The 19290-nt window shown below is 36.1% G+C and overlaps 1 protein-coding gene and 1 pseudogene across 1 annotated transcript in view; one reads left to right on the top strand and one right to left on the bottom strand.

Moving 5' to 3' along the window:
- Nucleotides 1-19290, bottom strand: part of LOC136416608 (alkaline phosphatase-like) — a 233940-nt gene that overhangs the window by 51451 nt on the left and 163199 nt on the right. The gene's annotated exons all lie outside the window — the stretch shown is intronic.
- Nucleotides 5718-6805, top strand: LOC136416617 (histone-lysine N-methyltransferase SETMAR-like; annotated as a pseudogene).

The following is a 19290-nucleotide window of genomic DNA, read 5'->3' on the forward strand; positions in this document are numbered from 1 at the left end:
CCAGCAGCCACTTTATCTATCCAGGGCTTCACAACTATTTCCAGAACCTCGATATATCCTACTGCTTTTATTCTGAGACCTTGTTTGAAAAAGTGGGGTGGCATGACATCCCCATCACTGCTGATTACACCCAACACCATGATCGAAGAAGGAAACTTTGTGTGCATGACGTTAGGCACTTCAGCGATATCTTGGCAGATTGAACGATCATTTTGACGATAGATTTTTCGATCTTGAATAAAATTTTTCTTATGTAAAAAGAACTTGAGCTATCCGGCGCTTTTGTGCTTAATGTCGTTCAACAATGCTTGAGATTTTATTTTTCGATCTTTCTTGTTCTTCTCAATCAGTAAGTGACGATTCCGTAGAACAAAAGATTTATAGCCAAGGTCTTGATGAATTATCAGACTAATTGTTGAACGCGCTACACCCATATCCTTTGCTAATTGATTCATGCTGCATCCGGGATTTGTGTCAGTTTTTTCTTTCAATTGATGAACAAATTCGGCACTTCTTTCACGATCAGATCGCTTACCGTGGATTGCTCGTCTTGTAGTGACCTCTTGTTTATTATCAGCATTCTGGAACGCTTTGCTCAAATCGTAAACTTGACTTTTTGGTAGTCAAACCATTCGATAATCTTCTTGGCAGTTTTTCCAGCGTGGAGTGACACAAGTATCGCTGCTCTACGGTCCTGTTCTCGACTTATCGTCGTGCAGGCTTAAGCGATTGTACATTGTAATAAAACACCAATAAATAATCTTAAAATAGAACGCAAAATATTTGCAAATCCGCTCATAACTAGAGCGCTATAGCTCGACTTAAAAATATTCTGGATTTACCTCGACGGCCCTGTACATTATGCAATTTATCGACACGCATACTTTTAAAAAAGTATAATAAAATACTTCTTGGCTAATGTGCGATTTTTAAGTCATTTGACTTGCCGTTGACCTGAAATTTGGAAGGCAAATAAACTGAAAAGATCTAAGAAAATCAAGTTTAAAAGTAATATTATTTTTACCAATACGATCCCTTTGCCAGGCTTATTGCACATGAGAGCACAAAAAGTTCTAATTAACTGTTTTAAATGTTCTTAAAATACTTCTGAACAATGATCTTTAAAGCTCTAAGACTAAGAAACTTTGGTGATGAGGCATACTTAAAAGGTTATAACAAAACTTTTACAATGTTGAATAGTTCTTAAGTCCGAACGAGCCTAAAAGTCATTCTATAAGAGCGCTCGAACGAAAATTCACTAAAATAAACAAACTTAAAATGTAAATGGCATAAATGAAAGAAGTTTTAAAGCTTATTTACACTTAATTACCATTTTATAGCTGCTATAAAACTTAATTGACTGCTAATAGTCTGAAAATTATTATTTAGGTAGTTCACATAGTACTTTTGTGTTGTATGGCAAACATAAACATCATTTCGAGCAAATCGATTTCAATCAAATACTCTTTCTCGAAGCTGCAACTATTATTTATGAAAATGGTTTGCTGTAATAAAACATTTAGAGCAAACTCAAAGTCTCGTTCATGAAACAGGAAATACCGACAATAACCATAAATCACCCGAGCTGATGAGCGTTAATTTTAACACGAAACTGGTCTTCAGGGTGTTCCAGTCGATCGCACCCTGACGCTACAATGTGTTTTCTCGTGTGTCTTAGCTATATTTATTTATGATTATTGTTGGTACTTTAAGCTTCATGAGCAAGCTTGCGCAAGTTATTTGCAGTAGTTAGTTACAGCAAACTATTTTCGTAAGTAGGTAACTCTTGAGTAGGAACTTAGGTCAGTATCTATTAAGGTAAGTTGAAAAATGAGATTATCTAGTTTAATAAATTTTTATTACGATCAAAAAACATATAAGTTTTAACTAAAAAAACCAACAGAGAAATTTTGATTGTTGTTTTTAACCTCAGAGTGTCTCGTATTTGCCCAAAATTAAGGTGAAAATGAAACATTCTTTTACTTCCAGAAAATGTTTTACATTTTTCGTTTTTTGCTTGTATGAATATTTTGTAATTCGCAAAAGGTGTATGTAACACTCCAAACAAGAAACGTGACTAAATTTGTGCTCTAGGAAAGTGAATCCATATGCCGTGTTCCAGTTCTCTGTAGTGTGTCCTTTTAGACGTCCTTTCAGTGCGTCCTTTTAGACGGTGTTAGTAAACCATAAAATAAAACCCTTGTGTAAGAAATCATTATCACTTGTAAATCGCCTATTAACAAAGCCTTCCTTTTTGCTGTAATTTTTAAAATGTTTTAGATCTTTCTTCAAACGCACATTTTTCATAGCTTAAAACCCATCTCACTGGTTTTATCAACCTACTTCTAAAATTTATAATGCCACATATTTTTGAATTTATTCTGACTTCCAAAACCATCTCGTCACAAACTTTTTTACTGTATGCTGCTGACCACTGATTTTTTCAATTAACTTGAAATTTAAATTGATTTATTAACTAAAAAAATCTGTGTATTTTGCATTTTTTGCGTGCTTTTAAGCACTAGCCAGGTGTGTACGAAAATAACTCACGATGTATGATACTTTTATTTTCATTTAATGCATTTTTCATGCAAGCTTCCGAATGACAGTGAATTAGGGAAAATTTAAGTTTTTCCATGTTATGCGATCAACAAACTTCTAAACTGGCCAGTGAATTCATGTTTCATAGTAGCTAGTTTGAATTGGTATCATAGTAGGGGTCTGACCTCAAAAAAAAAACATCGTCCTTAAAATAGATTTTCGCAGTGGTTTTAAGAGTTTAGTCGTGCAAAATACATCTCATCAAAACTATACACACTAATTTGAACCTTATAAAAACATTTGAATTATTCTTAAAATTGGAAGGGACGTAAGGAATAAACGAAAAAAAAAACTGAAGCTGTAACATCCTGTATCTTTGCTAAAATGCGCTCTTCAAAAAAATGTTTTCTTACCAAATACATCCTCTAAAAGGGAGGCAGATTAATTGAAACATCCTGCATAATCTTCAAATAATAATTAACAATAAAACGCTTAGTAACAGTATCTCTTTGCCGAGGTTTAAAGTTTTTCTCTGTCCCATTTACGTACACGCATCGCCGAGGATCGTATTTCGAATTAAGTAAACATACAAAATAGTCCGTATGGAAAATTATAGTCCTCGGGGGAGGCGTAGAAATAAATTACAATAGAGTAATAATGTTGATGTCTAGTTCTACTTTACTCTGGAGAGTAGTTTCGTTAGACTCAGATGAATACAAAGAGTCGCATAAAAGGATGGAACGTTGAAAACGACTGCTAGTTTGTGGACCGATTTTAACACGACTTATGTAGTTTTTTTATCGAAAATTAAATTGACTTTTGTCGCATATTGCAAGTTGAAACTATATACACTTTAACCTTTTTTCGTGCTTAAACTTGAGAGACTTGATCACGTCATGATGACGATAATACAAATGGTACAGTTTCAGTTACTCATTTTGTTGTGAATAATTTTGCCATTTTCCAGAAGGGAATATATCCTAGACGTGTAAATGACCATAAAATAGACATTATGGAAAACCAAGGAATGATTTAAGGAACGCATCATAAAAGCAAAGAGCTTTCTATGGGGCATTATGACTATTATGAGAGCAATATATTGCTATTGAGTGATAAGGGTTACGTGTCTATTTAGTGTCGGTTCTAAATCTATCTGGAAACTTTCTGAATCTTTGTTCAATTTAGATCTTGTTTTCCCACATTAGATTCAATATCGAGGCTATAGAAAGTATGTGCACATTGTGTGAAAATTGCCTTTTACCAAAACCTTTAATCCCTCTCTCAGTTCCTATAATAAAGTTCAAACTCGTAGCTCTTTATCCTCGGAAGCTGTTAAACAGTTCATTTAGCCCGACAAAAACCATTTTCTGCGGAAAGTGTATCTCTGTAAGAAATTAAATTTAACAGCTTAGGTTAACTTCAATGTAATTTGTAAATAATTAATCCGACTTTTTAAGGGAAAATAAATTGTTAACAGGTGGAAAATGTATTTTTTTTCGAAACGTCACTAAAAATTCCCTTTATTTGCCATGATAGGAGTCTAAATGAAGGTAAGGTGGTCATTTGAAACCCAAACCCTGCTATTTTGAACATCCAAGAGTATTTACAGAGAACGTAAGTACATCGCTACGTATATTTTTACGAGTTAAATGTTATTCATATTTCACTACATGTTCTTTCTGGATATATTCAGAAGATATGCTAACAATGTCAAAGTAAAATTTCCCAAGGTGGCGGGATCCATTCAATAAAAGGATAGCAAATATTGATTGAATCAATCGTTTATGCTCTCATAGGACAAAAGTCAATAACTTAGAGTAGGTTGTAATAAAATAGTCACAATAACAAAAGAAAACATTGGCAAACATGAATGGTTTTATATTTCTGGTTTAAACTCAACCTTTTGCCTTTCTGAATTAAACGAAGGAATTCTCAATTTTGACTGGCCAATTCTGGAGACTTTAAACTTCAAGATTATTTAAGTTACTCCAAGTTTTGTCAGAAGCATAGTTCTTATTATGTCATCAGGTGGGTGAATTCGGTACATATAAGGCGCTGACTTCTCATGGCAGAATCCAATGTTGAGGAAGGTGTTCACGACTGGAGTGACGCTGGGTATCTTCCTTAATAATGAAGATCAGCGAATGACCTTTTTATCCCGAAGACGGCAAAATGTTGCCGAAGCCTCTAGATCAACAAGTTTGGCTTCTTTTCTAATGAAAATCTAGACAAAAATGAAAAAATGGAAACGTTGGAGAGACAGTCTATCAGCAAGGGTTAACAAGTATACAATAATGGAAATTCGAGAGAAATGGCTCTCCATACAGTAATATACAAAATGTTTTTGTGTATAGTGAATCACTCATCAGACAGAGAGTTAGCTTAGGTTGGTTCAGCAAGTTAGCATTCTTCTTTGACAGAAAAAGAACATTCAAGAAGGCAAAGACTGACAACATATGCGATGCTCTTATGGCTCGAGATACTATTAAGATGAAGCTAGGAATAAAACAAAAAAGGCTTAGGCCCTCTCAATGTGTTGGTCCTGATTAATGAGTTTGACAAATAACTCATATAAAATACCACTTATGGGGTACCATCTGCAGAGGAATCTTGCTTCCTAAAACCAATTTTCAGATTTTCGTTCATAGGAACTATTTTCCTTATTTCGATCTAAGAGATCGTCCTCTAAAATTATGCACCCTATTATCGGATATCCTGTAGATGTATCCATCGTTGGAACTGCGACATCAGCAAAATACTTCTAGAATGATGTCAAATCGTTTCAAGTAAATGAGCTATCTGTGAACTCTCGGAAATATTGTCATAATCTGTATCGGAGCGTTTCTATAAGTAGTCACATATCTTGCCCATACGTAACATTTAAAATACATGGGATTACATTGAGGATTTCACACTAGGAGTAAGTTTCAGACACCATCAGTTGGTGAGGTGAGCCACTTTTATATATAGATGTAGGGAAAATGTCAAACTATTAGGTCGTGTAGTATGAAATGAGTAGATTCTCGAAATGCCACATTCAACTGCGAATAACTTCACTCTAAATCTATATTTGGACTTGACTTTTTTATGTGGAAAAATTCTTTCTCTTTCGATCAGAGTTTAAAGTGTTAAAAATTATTGAAAACTTTTATTTTTATAAAAATTTTTGTGCAGCCATGCAAAATAGTGAAATTCGTGTGTTAATCAAATATGAATTCCACCGTGGAACCACAACAGCTCAGACGGCTCGCAATATTAATGATGTGTTTGGTACTGAAGTCACTTCACAGCAAACAGTATCTCGTTGGTTCATGAAATTTCGTTCTAGCAATTTTGACCTAACAAATGAACCACGTGGACGACCTGAAACTCAAGTGGATAACGATTATCTAAAAGCCGTGGTGGAAGCGAATCTACGTCAAAGTTCAAGCGAATTATCGTTAATATTCAGTGTAACCAAAAAAACAATATTGACTCATTTGGCTGAAATTGGTAAGGTGAAAAAGCTGGACAAGTGGGTACCGCATGAGTTGAGCGACATACAGAAAGAACGACGTCTCGAAGCTTGTTCTTTTGTTGTGCCGGTATAATAACGATCCATTTTTGAATCGGATTGTTACTTGTGATGAGAAATGGATCCTATATGACAATACCAGACGTTCATCGCAGTGGTTGGATCAAGATGAATCACCAAAACATTGTGCGAAAAAAAATCTTCATCAAAAGAAGCTTATGGTGTCCGTTTGGTGGTCCAACGCAGGTGTCATCCATCACAGCTTCATGAAACCTGGTGAATCGATTACGGCTGATGTCTACTGCCGACAACTGACCGAAATGATGAGGCAACTGACGGTTAAGCAGCCAAGATTAGTCAATCGAAGCGCACCGCTATTGTTGCAATGACAACGCTCGGCCACACACCGCACAAGTCACCTTGGCCAAGCTACAGGAGTTGGAATTGGAAACTCTTCGTCATCCACCGTATTCACCCGACTTAGTACCCACTGATTACCACTTCTTTCAAAGTTTGGATAACTTCTTGGTAGGGAAAACATTCAACTCCGACGAGGCTGTCAAAGCTGCCTTCCAAGAGTTTATCGACTCCCGGCCTGCAGGCTTTTACAGCAGGGGAATCAATGAACTTCCCGTTAAATGGCAGAAGTGTATTGACAATGGTGGTGCATATTTCGATTGACAATAAAAACATTTCATATGAAAAAAAAAATGACTAAAGTTTCAATTCAATTCTACTCATTTCATACTACACGACCTAATATAAGGTGTACAAATAAGTTTCCGCTGTTTGACAAAACATAGCCCCATCAGAATATTATCTTGAAGATGTCAGATGTAAAACGTACTATCGCAAGTTTGGTCATCTAATAATAACACAACGGTATGGCGGGGGGTACTATTAGTGACTCCTTATCAGCATCACATAATTTGTTTCGTTCAATAATGTCAAGTTTTGCGTCAAACAAGCGTCATTTGCGGGAAATTTTTATTTTCTTCTTTAATTTGAAGAAATTTGCAGCTGAAGCACATCGATTGCTTTTAGAGACATATGGTGAGGCTGCTTTAAGTGAGAGAAGTTGTTGCGAGTGGTTTAACAAATTTAAAAACGGCAAATTTGACGTGGAAGACAAAGAACGCAGTGAAAGACCTAAAGTGTACGAAGATATGGAATTGGAAGTACTATTGGACGAAGGTTCATCCCAAACGTAAAAAGAACTTGCACTTTCATTAGAAGTGACTCAACAAGCAATTTCGCATCGTTTAAAAGTGCTGGGAATTGGGTTCCTTATGAATTGAAGCCAAGAGACGTTGAACGCCGATTTTGCATGAGTGAAATGCTGCTTGCCACGCATAAAAAAGGTTTTTTTGGCATCGAGTAGTCACTGGCGACGAAAAATGAATCCACTAAGATAACCGAAAGAAAAGAAAATCATGGGGACCACCTGGCCATGCTTCAACATCGATAGCCAAACCAAATGTCCATGGGAAAAAACTCATGTTGTGTATTTGGTGAAATCAGTTTGGTATCATATATTATGAGTTGCTCAAGCCAAATACAACCATTACTAGAACTCTCTATCGAATACAATTAATGAGATTGAGCCGAGTACTCAAAGAAAAACGCGCCCATTACTACTCCAGACACGGCAAAATTATTCTCCTACATAATAACACTCGTCAGTACGTTGCGGTACCAGTCAAAACCTATTTGGAAACACTTAATTGGGAACCCTTATCCCACCTGCCATATTCATCAGACCTTGCCCCATCCAACTATCACTTATTCCAGTCGATGGCACACATGCTCTGTCTGAGCAGCACTTTACATCACATGAAGGTACCAAAGATTAGGCCGATTCATGGATAGCCTCAAAAGATGAAGAGTTCTCCCGACGTGGTATTCGAATGTTGCCAGAAAGATGAAAAAAAGTAGTGGCTAGCGATGGACCATACTTTGAATAAAACATAATGCACAGTTTTTTCACAATAAATTCCTAATTTTTGATATCAAACGGTGGAAACTTATTTGGACTCCTTATAAAAATTTGGCATTTATAAAATTTTAGCAAAATTGTTCCAAAAAGATATGTTTTTTTGTTGTTTTTTCTTAAAAAGTGTCTTCATTTTCACATAGAGCACTTTTTGTTGATGTAATTAAGCTTTTCTGACCAACCAATCTACATAATTGATATTCGGCAGTTTTACATGTAAATATTACTTTTGAATATCATAGGTTTACCTTACCTCAAATTTTCTCTCACAAATATTTGCGATTCATTTCAAATTATGCAATCAATGCCTCATTAAACTCACTTCCATTTAACACATATTTTCTGAAAATAAAGTGATCCAGCCATGAAGACGAATGAAATTATTTTACATTCAAACTTGAATTACTAAACGTTTCAGACACAAATGATCCAAATTATCTCAAAACATCTGGCGCCCTTATGTCTAGTCTGGAAATTCTATACGCCCTTAAATGGGACCTAATTACGAAATCATATTATGGGAGTACGTTTTAGTTTAGTGCGGGCTTTTAGGCTTCAAACTACACCACTACAGGTGTAGAGTAATTTATTAAATCGTCATTTTACTTGAATGACGCAGATACTGAAGTTTAATTTCTCATTAGAACCTGTATTTACCTTGGAAAGTTTAGCATCATATTCCGTGCTCAACATTACCATTCTTTACCACCTATGGGGCAATTCGTTATTTTTAAGGCCTCTGGGATTTTTCGGAATTACCTGGTGCTGTAATAAAAGCCATTATACGAAACTAAAACAGTAATTTCCCACGCATTAAACCAAGCCATAAAACAATTAGAGACCACCCTCGCAAACTTTTCTTAATTATTTTTCGTCGGCTCAATGGAGAAGTTATGAGAGATTTCGTCCGACAATTTTTCTTGAGTACATTTTATGGACGGAGGGATGTTTATTAAAAGCTAATTTCAGGGAGATTTTTCAATTTACAGATGATGGTTTCACAGCCGAGCTTAATCGGCTATGACGCGACAGCTAATTCAAACTCAGAAGTAAAGAGACGAAAAAAACTCCCTTTTGTAATATGAATTGGTAAAAAATAATGGAGTAGTCTGCTGGATAATTTTTCATAATTAGTAACGTCAGTTGGAGATTTTAAATTGAGAGTGTCCCCAGAACTAATCGACAGACACGTGGACTGCCCAATATACTTGACCACTACTACTAATTCACTTTCATAGAGATTGATTCACACTCTATAACTAACCCTTAAGAGATCCCCAATCGACAGCTAAAGCATCATAGCTACTAAGGAGAAGTAGGCAATGCATTTGAAACTTAGCGATGGTCATATGCCATTACAAACTAAAACAGACATCCATTATCTGAGAATGAAGACCTTCGTTCTTCATATATTACAGTTGCTCAGGAGATCTAAAACAACTTCTTAGCAGTAAATGCGCACGTCTTAGGCACATGGTATTTGAAACTGTTTCTCAATTCTGGGAGGATCTTCCGTTTCTTGAATGAAATACGATATTCTCTTTTATAAAGAGGACGCGATTGTCCGGAAGAGACCATTAAAAGCACCCTCAAAGATTGCACTCTCCTTCCACAAAACCGTTCATTCTTTTTATGAAGGATAGTATCCTATCCAACGCTGAAGACAAAAGAACTGTTCTTCATTTCCAGAAAATGCATATATCTCTGTGGGATTTTTAGGTCAAGTAGATCTAACCCTTTTGTACATATGTAAAGACTTCTCCAGTTTTACGATAAAGTCGAGGCACAATCGGAAGTCTTTGAGTTGTAAATAATAATAGTGCCAATACTGTTAATTAGGTTAGGTCTGTTTATTTAAGATGAAAGAGTTGTGAGGCGGCTGATGTTGCCCCTGTAGGACGCCTGTGTATGTCGCAACCTGGTTAGAAGTATTTTCCTCAATTAAGAGGGTTTCGCAATCGTTATCTTCCTGCGATTTTGCTATTTTATGATTAACGTTTAACCACCCTTTGTCGGTACTTGTGGGAAAGGATAGCCGCCGTTTGTCGGTGCGGATGAGAAGCGCGGCCGCGCTTTGTCGGCATCTATGGAAATGTACCGACAAAGTGTTATCAGTACCACGGTAACGACTCAAGTGGTATCATAAGTCGGTAATTGCTTTCTAGCCAGGGTACGACACTGTTTTAATTACCCTTAGTTTAGTATTTAAGAGCGCCCCGAATCTAGAGGGTCCTCTTTCTTTTCGAGTGGCTCACCAGAATTGTTATCCGCAAGCAGAATCCAAAGTGAATCCGTTAATATCAATAAACCCTATTATTCAAAAACCCTAGACAACTTTAGAAAAACCTACATCTCTTTAGCCCCCCATCATTTATGTGGATTAGTATTATGTGCTCGACGTATTGCCCACTTTCACTTAATAGCCATGCTGCCTTGGAAATGTCGGGGTTGGGCAAGACATCTTTGACTTTTCTACATTGTATCAACTACATTCAGTTTACGTTTATTTTTTCCAGGGTTAATGGGGTGAGCTTCTGCTTTTTGCCAACTCCTTGACATTATATGTACAGATTTGTTGAAGCCTGATTGAGAACCTTACCTGACGGAGACATTGGTTCATTTATATCCCTCGATACATCTTTGACCCGGCAGCCAATCTAGGATGCAAGCTAGCCCCTTTTTGTATCTGCCAGTTCCTGAGGAGCCTTTCTGTGTTATTGCACGAGGTGTAAATTCATCCTGTTTTTGTAGACTACTCGTAAAGTGGCTCTACATGAGTATCACCCGCTTTCTTCTTTTTTGATTTCTTATCTAACGTCCTCTCGGACGGCCACCTCAAGGAAAGCGAAAACCTCAGCCTAGACAACTGTTGATACATGCAATGATTGTGTATCAGCACTTTGTGGTCTGCCCGTATACCAAACTAATTGTCGTTTGATGGCGACCGAAGAAGTTCCTTCACAAATTCCTTTTTCTTCGCAATATTCATTCCAAACAAATCTTTCAGCTTTAGTCAGTTATTGGGTTTTTCTATCTCCAAGAATATGATACGGATGACCCGTTCAACAAACTTAACACTTCTTGTATCACCTCTTTCGCCTAGTATTTGCTTCTAACGTTTGCAGGTCTGAATATTCTTATAGGAGGTCCCAGCCTCACGCTTTTGATCCGGAATTAGAAATTCTGGCGTTGGATGCTGCTGCCAGTATGAACCTTAGTGCGTTGGTAACTGTCAGGTACACCACTATTTGGTACTCTCGTGAAATTCAAAGCATAGCAGGCGTTAATCATCTTTAGTCACTAGACCGCCTATTCATAAAAAACCCTTGGTTTGATTGTCACAATGGCCCGCGTAATACATAGAGTATCAGACCTCACTTTCTTCCAATCTTACCCTATCATCCATATCATTACCATCACCTTATGGCACGTTTCCTCCACATGGCTTATCAAAGTCAGCTTGCTGGCGATGGTTATCGCCACGTAATTACCATCTGGCTTCAGTAGTAGAAGTTTTTCATATAGCATAAATTGCCTGCATCGTGTCTTGGTTTTACTCAAAAGGACTAACTTTAACTTGTCAGGATTAATAATAGTTCCCCCTCAGATACATCATTGTTCTATTCTCCCATAGGCAAGTTCATTTCGGCGTAGATTTGACCATACCATGAACTTCCATGGTTATCAATCATCATCTGTCAATCGTCAGCGTATGCCTGGGTGGTGAAACCGCGGTCTTGAACCACTCTAAAAGACTATCATGGTGATAAGAAATTTTTCTTCGAACTGCCACCCTTGACTTCGATTTTCTTCTGCTGGTATACCAGAGGCGAAGGAATTTTGCGATCTCGAAATGCCAATTTCATCCATCTCACTAGCTGGGGTGGGGTGTTCTAGGGCATAACGGTATCGCAAATTTGGTCAGTCCTTACTTTATCGAATATCGCTTCCTAGAATAACGATAGCACCATCTCTTTGCCTAAATAAACATTTCCTAATTTGTGCAGCACGGAATTGAGAGTCATTTCTAGTTACGTTCAATCAGCAGAACAAATTAAAGGGTGTGGCCCAGAATAGGTAACACTCGGTTAATGTAGAACGTTGTCCATCTGCTGATTTCATTATAAGGGCAATTATTATTATTGTTGTTATCCCACGTACGTTATCCCACGTACATCATCATAGGAAAAGTGATTGCTTTTTTTACTTTATCACGTAGGAAGTCTCTCTTTTTGCTCTTCTAAAGAGTTTTTTCTAGTAGAGTAAAATTCTACCACATATTTGTAGAGAACCGTTTTTTTGTCGGTTTGTCTGTCCCTAAAGTATAATATAAAAAAATACGGTGTTTATGAGATCGTTTACTCTGTAGTGGGTCGACGCTCTTCGATTTTCGGACTCCGCTCTTTCGATTAATGTGGTGAAGGATCCCATTGCTTCAGATCAGCTTTCAAACAGTCGAAGACAGGCTGCACTGGCGCAAACCGAACGATCTACGAAACTGTTTTTAGCCAATTCACAGTTAGACCGTTGACTTCCACAACTTTAAAATTTCACTCTTTAATAACTCACAAAATTAATATTTAATTAGAAACAACTAACAATTCATTTCGATTAACAAAAACAATCTGTCCTTGGTGCTTAAAACAGGGGAATGATTTGCAGCAGATTTTGCGGAAACGGAAAACGGGAAGGGATCAGCTGAAGCAATAATATTTCAATCGGTCGCCAAGGAGATGTCTCTAACCATCTCTTTCAAGATCTAATTTAAATAGGAAACTCCCACTGTAATGCTCCAGCGAGTTAGTAATAACTATTATCGAAATGCTTTAATAATAGTAAAAGAGATAGAGAGAGTTATTATTGCCTATCCAAATGCTCCAATAAATGTGAATGCTTCGGCAATAATTGATACTTAAAGTTTTACCTCTTCACTAACTTACTTTAGATAACTGATGACTGGCTGACTGCCTTTCTTGGCATAGAAGTGAATTTTAATGTCCAGTTCAACACGAAAAAACAAAAAATCCGTAATAGCTTCTTTAAAACACACACATATAGCAAGGTAATATTAAGGTGATATCTTAGTTGTATACCATTAAGAGGACATGTTGTTGCATGATAATAGGTCTGTAAAATTTCGTCATTTCCCCACAGATTCCTGAGGTCGAAGTAGAATGATTCATGTGAATGATTCACCCATCATACCATTAAATAAATGTTTAAAGCTTTCCAAATACAAGGCTAGCGGAATAGTATATTATAGCATGAGCTGGGAAATCATTGTTTCGTTACGGTTGAGAGATATACTAAATCTCGAGACAATAATGAAATTTTCCGCAGAGAACGGTATACTGTTTCATTTTAACGACAAAATTTATTAAAAATGTGCATGGCTGTAATTTATGTGATTCATGTTCCTTTGCATATTAGTTTTCTGATATTTCGTACGAGAGGGTCAATGGTTGTAAAATAAAAATATTGTTCGCAGTTCGTGGCTGAATTCCTTTGATGATCTCGAGCGACTTTTTGCCTCGGCTACGCCATAAACATTTCAAACTAATCCTCCAAAGCAGAATTTTGTGCAAGAAAAAACTCTGTACTTCAATGGTAATTTCCACGGTTGTATTGACGTTGGTTAGAACTACTGAATAAGAGTATTATGCTTGTTGAACGCTGATTTTTCTATCGGAAATTTGCTATTAATGCATTTCAGCTTATTTTCCTATCTTGTTTACCATCCAAAATCCGCTGTAAAATACTGCACCTGTGGCATAAAATTGCGACTTTCCCATCCATTTTATAAAATCAGGTGAAACAAAACTGAATTTTCATAATCTGAAGGACATATTTGCAGAGGTTAATCGCCAATAATTATCCATTGAGCACGTTTTGAACCGATCGATGACTGTCTAATATTTCATATTCAACGCTGCGTTACCGGCAATAAAGGCAGGAAAATAGGCTGATACGTGACTCTATGGGACGAGAATTAATTTACTGTTAAGCACCCTTCGGATATTCAGGTAATTTGCGTTATTTATCGACGGTTCGGAGCATGCAAACCGGATGCTGGAAACGTTTATTGCAGAAGGAAATTAAAAAGTTGTCCTATTTGCTGCAGCTGTAGCAAAACTTTAATGTGATTTTTACCAGTAGCTGTCAATAAAATATATAAAATCAAATCAATCAAAATGGGATAAACATTCATACACACCTGTCTAATATTTAAACATATAAAGATTCTTATGAAGTACCCGCAATTAATTACGATATTAATCTTCAAGGCCAACATGTCTTTGACAAATGCGTATCATATATTCTCGTTCCAACCTAATTTCGTCCCGTACATTGGAATCGTCAGAATGAGTAAATCTATGAGGAGTGACAAAACGGCTTGCCAATCCGTGGTGGAGGTGCTGCGACAGCACAAGAATAATGAGAAACTGCTGTATCTCTGTACTTGAGGATGGGCCACTCGGCATGAAACATCCACAACAAACTCACACCAGATTTGTCTCATCGAAGGAATGGCAAAGAAAATGAAACGTTGACTGTTGGCAATTTGGATAAACGTATCAGCTACTCATAGCCATTTAGCTCCCGTAATCATGGCGAACTTTCGAAAAACGAAAAGTAACGGAATATTCTCGAAATGAGATGCACTTTTTTTATGCCTTTTAAGGGTTTGAGTTATGAATACCTGACCCAACGGTATCGTATAAACGGCGAGAGCGAAAAAGTGAAGTTTCGCACTCACCAATCGGTAAAATAAGTATATTAAATGGTGGCGAGACAAATGGGAGTAAATCGCTTTTGGTTTATTGCTTTTGAAGTCAAGGACTGTGGTCCCGAACCCATGTTAAAGTGTAGATTTATTACTGCTTAGCTGGCAGGCTGCGAACTCTTGTAATTAATAAGTCTTGTAATAGAGAGTATGTGGGAAGACGACTTTTATGAGTATAGTACATAAAGGATCTTAAAAAAGGGACGCCAAATCTAAATGATATAATTATTTCGTTTCTCAATCTTTTCGACTGCATATAGCATGAATGTATTGATCTCGAAAAACACATCTGCTTCTTGGATCAACAGGAATACGGAGGGAAATTGACGCGGCGGAGATAAAACTAAAGTGCGAGATCTTTCAACAATATGTCTACACTAAATACTATGAGCCTTAAAACTGTTATCCCATTGGATATTGGCTCGGGCCATTGCTTAGCCTTCGTACACTCAATACAAAACTTGCAACTCTTTATTGAGAATTGTGGCGTCTAATCGATTGTTCCGGTAAAACACGTAAATCCGTCACGTATATAGAAAACTGGGAGATTTCATATGAGCCTTTAGACGAATTGGAGGTAAAATCATATTCTGCAAAGTGACATTCAAAAATTCGCCACAGTTTAAAATTTCATACGATCGTTCCCATTCTTGGAATGTTCACACATACATACATATGTGTCATATGCATCTTCGAGATTTTTTCAAATTTCTATTTCGCGAGATTTGGAAGGTACAAGTGGAAACGAGACGAAAAGACCACAACCGACACTCAAAAGAAAAAAATTCATGGTTAAATAGGTCGCCCAACGTAAGAGCTATACGAAATCTCCCAATCGATTTTTTCCTTTCTCCAAGCTCTATGCGAATTTTTTTCTATTCCCCTAAACGAATTTTTTCGGCGAACTCCTCGTGACTTATGGTCAATTCAGATTTATCCCTCTTATATGGGCTCTCTAGGGCAACTGCTAAATACGGTGAAGATAGCTCGGATGATGCCCTATTTGACGCCAATGTGAGGGTGGCAATTTGGCACGCCACTGTCCAGGCCTCCCTAGTCCGGCCAACCTCGAAGGGGGCGTGTGGGCAAACCCAAACATTCCTCTTTAAATAACTGTCAGCCTCAAATCCTTCACGAGTAACCGCTCTCCATAAGTTATGACAACCTATAGTTACACAAAATTCTACGACAACTACGTTGTATATCTCAAAAAAGTCAAAGGTATATAGAGAGTATCCCAGAAATAATAGTACAAATGCGTATTGGGCGTTAGAGAGCAGAAAAATAGAGCTACTCGGCCAAACGTGCCTTATGCAAAAATTGCTTGTTTTCTATTAAAAACATCGACACACATTTTACATCCTGTAGATTTACAGGATGTCAAAATATCTTTAAAATTTTGTTAGTTCATTAAATTTCACATTTTTTTATTTATTGGCTTGAAATTGCTCATTTGAGTTAATTTACTGTTTACCCCGGTGCATTTATAAATCGACGGGGGTCAGCAAATCATTAATTTCTGGTTTCTACGGTAAGGGAAATTGTTTCCATATCATTTTACGTATAATTTTGAACCCAGAATGGATTTCTGTAAATTGTTGTTTAACAAGCAAGATCATGGCCCTTCAGTAAAATATCATTAACCAACGAAATAACATTTTCAAGATGAGGTATATTTATTTCATTCGTTTGTATTGGTGTTTCTGGGACATCCAGTATATATTAATGTTTGATGTATTTTACCAAGAATAAGGACTAGATAAGTACTGGGACAGTCTTTTCAAAATTTGTCAGTGTTAGTTACCGTGCCCACACGTGAGCTTTAACAGAGAAATGCCCCTATTAAAAATGTATGTTTGAAATAATTTATCAAAATGTTTAAACGAGAAGTAAAAAAAATATTGATATAGATAATGAAATTTTGAATTTGAAGAAATTCATAATATCGTATGTACGTACATTGGTAGTTAGTGCGTCTGCGTCAGTTTATGAGAGTTAAAGTTGAGAAAACCTTCAAAAGGGCAGAAGCCCATCCGGATAATTTGCTTTTGATCTTGGTCAACTACGCACCACATCCAGATAGAAGGTAATTCTAAAAGTGGCCACGGCATCAGTTGTATAACTCACATGATTAGTGGTTATAATTAATGTCCCCTCTTCAAAAAAACATAATTATCGTCGAGGTACTGAAATTCACTTCGTCGGTTTTCGCAACCCCTTTGGTAGATTATTATTTGAATAACTCTCTATTAAATGTTGGTATACTCATAAGTGCACACTGATAACATATAAAAATCCGAGATTTTGATATTTAAATTTCTTGTAATTAAACATTTAGTTCAGTTTTACACAGCTAAATGAAAGTCGTCAGTCATTTTATCAGACATGTTTTAAACGAAAGAAGATTTACTCTGTGTCCGGTGTGGCAGATGCATCCCTCTTGCGAGACATAAAGTATTTTACGACGGTTCTTGGCGCAGTTTAATGGATACTGTGACATTTGAGGCTTGTTTCTTAAACAAGCGCGAATTCGAATTTATTTTTCTTAATTCGTCAAACTAAGTCGCCTTGCACAAACCTTAAATGACGTCAATATTCTCCTCCTTACATAAATCACAGATGTAGAAAATGGAATTCAAACACAATCTCACAGACTATGAAGTTTAAAACAAAAAACCATATCTGGTATTTATCACAAAAACGTTTAAAACACCATTTTCCATTACCCTCAAAAGCCATGTGGGTAATAAATTTAACGGAATGTAGCATATGATTCTAATCGGAATAATATATGGAGAAAAGTTTGAAAACAAAGTCATACTGCAGACAAGAAATAACTACAAACAAAAGCATAGTTACGTTATATTGTTAGATCACATCTTGTCAATTTAGAGAGCTTCTTTGTTTCTTATCTTACAGGGCTTAAGGGAGTCGCTTGGAAAATGAAGTCAAGTTTTTGATTATGCATTTAATAGAGTTGATAAACAAATTGAATCGGCGCTGAAACTAAAATTTCGAAATCTTGGAAGTCTAGAGCATTAACGGTGCAAATTTAATAAAAAAAAGTAGATGGGTATTTTTTTTTATTTGGAGAAGAATCTGGTGAAAAAGAGAATAAATTTTGCAGTCAAATCGTCTTAAATTGGATTTACGGATTCTAAAGAAGATATCAAATAACATTGTTTAGATGAAGACAAAGTAATGCACAAATGCAAATACATACGAGTCGCGTGTGTTTTCCTTGGCAATACATCGCAATTTGAGTGAAAGAATCTTAAATTTCTACCTTTATATAGTAATTCAACTCTTCTTCTCTCATCCGGAAACAGAACTGTGTGCAACTTTGCACACCTTGTGTGGCCTTTTGTCGTTGGTGTCATGGGGTACAGAGTAAATTGTGCTATATAGAAATAAAGAGAAATAGGGTTTACAAGCTTGATTTTTGAGCTTAGACTATTTGTCGAAAGAAAATCGGGTTACCTTTATTCGTTTCCGTACTTCTGAAAATTAGCCATTGTCAATATTTCGTTGTAATGATTTGACTATTACTTAAGTTAACGAAAAATATAAAATCATTTTCTACAGAGTTTTTTACGAAAACTTCAATGGCCGACACAGTTTTTTGTTAAGTTTTTAGTTTCAGTTTTTCTATTGTACAATAAATTATGGTAATCCTTTACAAGAGTATTTTTACCAGCCGATAAAATTTGAATTTCTAGGTGCCAAAATAAAATCAATACACCATAATATTGAGTAGGAAAATTTAACATAAATATATAATGATATAAGGGACACCTAAATTAAATTTTTCATCAGATCCGATGAGTGGCATGTTACAAAAGAATTGGTGGAACATAAATATGGCAAGACCATTTTCAAAGCCATCAACTTAGAAATCTACCTTTGACGATTAAAGTCACGTATACCCCTAAAATTTTAGTTAAATATCTAAAAAACAGTAGGAGCTTTAATAAAAACAAGTAGAAAAGCTCCCGCGGAACCATATTAACATGAAAGAGTTATTTCAAGATTACGTAGATGATTGTTCCATGGAGTTGTCATTAAATAACCCTGTAGAACCTATTTCATTCAGTTTCTAATAACCATCTTAGCTTAACAAAAAATAAAATGCCGTCGCTTATAATTACTACAATGTTTGAATTAATAATATTTTCAATAAAACAATAACATGAACAAATACAAGTTGTTTCCTGAGTACGGTACGCAACTTCAAGAGCATATTCTGTCACTAAAATAAAGGTAACATTGTTATATCAGCTATATTCCAAAAATGCTTCGTTACGGAAATACAAAGTGTGGAAGTTTCATTAAAAAATTACGTGGTAAACTTGATACGCCAGTGTTCTTTTTCAATATATTTTTCTCTTTTTTAATTGTTTTTTCAATTTGGAAGAAAAAAGGTCTCTTGACATTTTTTCATAGGACACACCGTTTTCG

This window comes from Euwallacea similis, chromosome 24, assembly GCF_039881205.1.
Source record: "Euwallacea similis isolate ESF13 chromosome 24, ESF131.1, whole genome shotgun sequence".
In the NCBI taxonomy this organism is placed as follows: Eukaryota; Metazoa; Arthropoda; class Insecta; order Coleoptera; family Curculionidae; genus Euwallacea; species Euwallacea similis.